This window comes from Balaenoptera acutorostrata, chromosome 13 (genome assembly GCF_949987535.1).
Source record: "Balaenoptera acutorostrata chromosome 13, mBalAcu1.1, whole genome shotgun sequence".
NCBI classification, from domain to species: Eukaryota; Metazoa; Chordata; class Mammalia; order Artiodactyla; family Balaenopteridae; genus Balaenoptera; species Balaenoptera acutorostrata.
This window is the reverse complement of record NC_080076.1, coordinates 54,947,793-54,953,826: the sequence shown is the minus strand read 5'-3', so window position 1 is coordinate 54,953,826 and position 6,034 is coordinate 54,947,793. Positions and strand designations below refer to the sequence as shown.

General features: G+C 37.9%; 1 pseudogene; it reads right to left on the bottom strand.

The window, feature by feature from the left end:
• Window positions 1-2,537: 2,537 nt before the first annotated feature.
• On the bottom strand, window positions 2,538-3,056 carry LOC103006344 (proteolipid protein 2-like; annotated as a pseudogene).
• Between the last annotated feature and the right edge of the window lie 2,978 nt (window positions 3,057-6,034).

The following is a 6,034-nucleotide window of genomic DNA, read 5'->3' as shown; positions in this document are numbered from 1 at the left end:
TGTAGAAACTAAATTGGTTAAGAGGCGCTGTTAATGACAGGAAGGGGCACCCTGACCATTCAGACATCTGTTTCCACACAGTGAAGGCCATGGCTGCCTAGATTTCTCATTAGTGAAGCTCTGTGTTCCCAAACTATGGGCAGTCAGTGAAGGGAATCTAGGGGAGCCATGAGACAGAGTCCTTTCTACCTAATTTACAGCTTTCCATATTCAAAAGATGCTGTATGGGGAATTTCCTGGCGGTCCAGTGGTTAGGACTTCACGCTTTCACTGCTGAGGACACAGGTTCGATCCTTGGTCAGGAAACTAAGATGCCGTAAGTGCGTGGGGTGGCCAAACCAAAAAAAAAAAAAAAAAAAAAAAATTGCTGTATGCCTCAGATATCAATTCTGCTTCTTAGTTTGGCACTAGTGAAAATTTAGTAATAGAAATACTTTCAGCATTCTCCTTTATGATTGACTTTTATCCTTTATTTCGAGAGTGATTGTTCATTTTCATCTTTTTGTATTACTTTGTGAATATTTAATGGAAGGCTGGGAGATGAACTATTAAATGCTGTTGTTACTCAGCCATCCCTAAAGTGTGGGTCCAAGGTTGTTTAACTTACTTTATATAATCTCCGTGTTATAAGACACCCAAGGAAGAGTCTCTTCCCCACTAGCTTGATACCTTAAATGTAAGTATTAAAATAATCTCTTTGTGTTAAATACTTGCCATTCGCAGGAGCCTCATAAAAAGCAAATATTCTCCAAAGGGGTGAAACAGGTGCAGTATCACCCTGGTTTGATAGCTTTAAGTCATCAAGCAACATTGGTTTACTCTGGCAATGAGGGAGTAAGGCACACAAACTGGTAACAGCCCATGCTGCATTTTCCAGTATTCAGACAAGCACTTTAAATCAGAAGAGCAGAAACACTTTTACTGCTTTGAACTTCCTATAGTGCCCCAGGCAATCCCAGAAAAGGCCTCAGTACTTCTTATCTAGAATATCTCAGCTGTTTTACAAGCATCGATGAGAAGAATTGGAAAGCATCACCACAGACAGCTACTGCTGATCAACCCAGGCTCTTTACTGTAAACTAGTGGCTTTCTATTTTTGTTTTTATTTTTTTTTACCAATGCAAATACTAGCTGTTATGACATCTTACAACACTGTCCAATAAGAACAACAGATAAAAGTGGGCTGCTGCAATTGAAGCAGGGAGTAGTACCAGGGCATCCACCCTCTCCCCACTACTTTTGGTGGGGAAAGGGCTCCATGGAATGTCTAGAGCTCTGAGTAACATAATTTCTAAATCACTATCCTAGACATCACTAAAGGGTGTTTGTCCAAACTACCCACAAAAGAAGAGTATGAGAAAGGGCATCAAGACATCTCGGCATAACTAAAATGCCTGAGTTCTGACTTCGTGCGTTATTTTAAGAATAAACTTGATTGGTGCTGTCTATACTTAGCACTCTTACCCCCTTCCTATTCTAGGCAACTACTGAGGGAGTTCCATTGGACCGTGTGATCACCAAGACCTTACTCTTCCTTATATTCATTTTACATATCTTTACAAACATCATTGAAAATTTTTTTCTTACATCTAATATCAGGATGTGACTTCCACTTCCGACCAAGTTAGAGTACATCCACTATGGCCCATCTCTCCTGCTGATTACAGTGAAAACTATGGACAAAATACACAAAAATCTAAGGACTCTCAAAAGTAAATGAAATCAGGTGGATTGCGGAGTAGAGTCAAAACTTGAAGGAGCAGTTCATTTGAGAATGAGTTTTCTATTTTTTCCCCTCTTTTCTCCTGTGGCTTTGCCCCAACTGCAGAACTGTTTGCCAGCAGTGATACAGGCACTCTAAAACTCTAAAAGAAACCTTGCCTTTTTGCACAGAAGAACTGGGAAAGGGGGCCTCTGTGGGGCAGAGAGTGTAGGAGGAATCCTGGAGAGAAGTGAGTTGGAGAAGAGGATATCTCAAAATTGTGTAAGAAACTAGACAGGTTCCTAACTTACCCTTGAGCTGCATATGCATGGGACAGACCCAAAGCAGCCTAGCAAAACTTTGAGAATTGAATTACGATTTAAACCACGAACCAGGTCTCAGACTAACCTCTTAGAGATGTATGTGGTTGAACAGACCCAAAGCAACATCAGCAAGGTTAGGAAACTGAACTGAGATTGGAACCACTGTCCACAGAAAGGGATTTTTTGGTTGCTGTTCTAACAATCCGTTTATTATTTATGTATCCGCCCATAGAAACACCCCCCACACTGAAGAGGTTATTTGGAGTGAGTCACAACCTGGGGCCTAGAGTCTGAAATCTGAGGTACCCTCCTCCCTCATTTTGTGGCTTAGGTGGGGGCATACACCAGACAGAACTGGCATCTCTTTTTTATACTGCATAAGCGGAGGGGACCTAGGCACACCCAGGAGCGGTGATTGGCAGGCTGGAAGATAAATTCTCTGAATAGCAGCACTTTTACCTCAATACAGGGCTGGGAGTTGGCTGGGAGTGCTGTAGGGACGGGGGGAGGAGTTAATTCGATGGAGGAGTTATTTGCAGGTTACAGAGAGAAATGAAGGGAGTACACTGACACAGGGCCAGGGTATCAGCAGGGTCAGTAGGTGCTGCTGTATGTCTTTATTATCACAAGGGGAAAGTGACAGAGGCATCATAGCCAAAGAGGCCCGTAGAAATTAGGCCCAGTGCCCCTGCAATGATTCTGGAGCGGTTTCCTCTCTCAACAAGGACAACAATGGAGGTGATCAGATAGAGGATGGCCGCTATGAGGGCTTGGAAGAAATCACTCCAAGGCCAGTGAATGAATTGTATCTTGGTGTGCAGGTCACACATGTAGATGACAAAGAAGATAGAAGCAAAGATCAATTCAATCACAGACAGAGAGGAATATCCTGCTGTTGAGGCACTGAAGAGGGTCAGAATCACCAGGCACAATATAATCTCAGCAAACAGGAGACTTCCCTTTTGGGTGCACAAGAAGTTGGTGCAGGTGGTCCAGCATCAGGGGGCAGATGTGTGCTGGGAATCTGCCATGGTGGGGCTGGAGTTCCTGGGGGCAGGGAGGATCTGCTTGCAGGTTCGAGGCTGGTGCACACCCAGCTGTCTTGCCGGATGAAAATGATTTTAAAAATGTGTAGGTTGAAGCTAACTGGTTCTATCACCTGCTAAAACAGTAATAATGATAATGATAATAATAATGAATAGCATCCTATAGAGAATTTTAACAGGATCCGTATCTACACAATTTAATATTCAAAAAGTCCAGAATATAATCCAAAATTACTTAATAAGCAAAGGGCCAGGAAAACGTGACCAATTCTCAAAGGAAAAGAAAATCAACAGATGCCAACCCCAAGGTGACACATATGCTGAAATTATAAGAGAAAGACTTTAGAGCAGATACTATAATAAGCTTCATGAGGTAAAGGTAAACACACATGAAATAAAATGAATGGAAAGATAGGAGGTCTTAGCAAAGAAAATAAATTATAAAAAATGAACAAAATAGTATTAAAATATACATTCTCTGAAATTTAAAATTTACTAATGAACTCAATAACAGAATGAAGATGACATGGGAAAGAGTCAGTGAACTTGAAGACAGATTAACAGAAATTCACCAATCTGAAAAACAAAGAGAAAAAAGATTTAAAAAACTGAATAGAACTTCAAGGAGTCATGGGACTATATCAGAAGTCTAACGTTTGAAACAATTGAGTCCTATAAAGAAAACTGGTACAGAAAAATATATTTGAGGAAACAATGGCTGAAAACTTCCCAAAATTGGTGAAAGACATTAACTTGCAGATTCAAGAAATTCACAGAACATAAAACAGAATAGACTCAAAGAAAACCACACCCAGACACATTATAATCAAACTACTGAAAACTAAATGTAAAGAAAAAATCTTAAAAGCAGCTAAGGAAAAATGACACAACATATATAGGAGAACAAAGATGTTAATAATGATGGACCTCTCCAGCCGCATAGCACAGGGAGATCAGCTTGGTGCTTTGTGACCACCTAGAAGGGTGGGATAAAGAGGGTGGGAGGGAGACGCAAGAGGGAGGAGATATGGGGATATATGTATACATATAGCTGATTCACTTTGTTATACAGCAGAAACTAACACAACATTGTAAAGCAATTATACTCCAATAAAGACGTTAAAAAAAAAATGATGGACTTCTCATTGGAAACCATGGAAGCCAGAAGACAGTAGAACATCTTCAAAATGATAGGAAAAAACTTTTGACCAAGCATTCTAAATCCAATGAAAATATCCTCTAGGAGTGAAAGAGAAATAGAGATATTCTCAGATGAAGGTAAACTAAGAGAACATATAGCCAACTAAAAGAAATGCTAAAGCAAGTTCTTCAGACTGAGGGGAAATAATACCAGATGAAACCTGGAACTTCAGGAATCAAAGAAGAACAAAAACAGTAAAATCTGAGTAAACATAGAAAACTGTGGGGTTTTTAATGCATGTTGAATTAATACATATGACAAGTATAATATAAAGGGAGGAGGTTAAGAGACTTATATGATTGTAAAGCTTCTAAATATTAAATAGTAAAACATTACTCTAACTATACTCTGAAATGTTAAGTATTTCTGTTGTATTATTTAGAGCAATAGTTCTCAACTTGGGCTGATTTTGCCCACCAGGAGACAACTGGCAATGTCTAAAGACAATTTTGACTGCCATAATTGGGGAAGAGGTGCAACTGGCATCTGGTGGGTAGAGATCAGAAATGCTTTTAAACATCCTACAATGCATGGGACAGCTGTCCAGAACAAATAATTATTTGGTCCAAAATAGAAATTGTACTGAGTTTGAGAAATTCTTCCCTAGAAAAACTAGAAAGAGAAAGGGAGGGAGGGAGGGAGGGAGGGAGGAGAGAGAGAAAGAGAACACCAAAAAAGCAGTAGATAAAATAGAGTGGAATACTAAAACTATTCAAACTATCCAAAAGAAGGAAGGAAATGGGGAATAGGGAAACAAAAGAGCAAACAGAACAAAAATCACATAGCAAAATAATAGACCTAGATCTAACCACACCAATAATTACATTAAATGTAAATGGTCTAAATATACCAATTAAAAGATTGAAGTAGTTGTATTAAAATTTTTAAAAATCTACATGCTGGTCTCAAGAAACTCAGTTTAAACATAAAGACTTAGATAGATTAAAAGTAAGAGTATGGAAAAAAATATTCCACAGAAACAATAATCAAAAGGAAGCTGGAGTGGCTATTTTAGTATCAGACAAAGTAGACTTCAGAACAAGGAATGTTATTTAGGATAAAAAAAGGACATTACAGATTTATAAAATGGTCACTTTACCAAGAAGACATAACAATCTTAAATGAGTATGCACTTAATAACAAGGCTTTAAATAAAATACATGAAGCAAAAACAAACCTTGACAAATTTAAATAAATTAAAATCATACAAAGTATGTTAAACCATAATAAAATTATACTATTATAAAGCAACAGCAGAAAGATTGTTCTTTTTTAGTTTTGCATATGGATGTCAAATTGTTTGATCACCAGATGCTGAAAAACTATCCTTTCACCATTGAATTTCTTTGACAACTTTGTCAAAAATCAATCAATTGACCAATTTTGTATGGATCTACTTCTGGACTCTCTGTTCTATTCAATTGATCTATATGTTTATATTACCAACACTACACTCTCCTGATAACTGTAGCCTTATAATAAGTATAAATCAAGTCATATAAATTTTCTTCTATGTCAAAGTTGTTTTGGCTATTGTACAGCCTTTGTTTAACCATATAAATTTTAGAATCAGCTTGCTAATTTCTACAAAATACACTATTGAGATTACGATGGGATTACATTAAATCTGTAGATCAGTGTGGGGAGAATTGACATTCTAATAATATTAAGCCTTCCAATCCATGAATACGGTATGCTTTCCATTTATCTGGATCTTTTATTTCTTACATCAATAGCTTATAATTTTTAACATGTATATTAT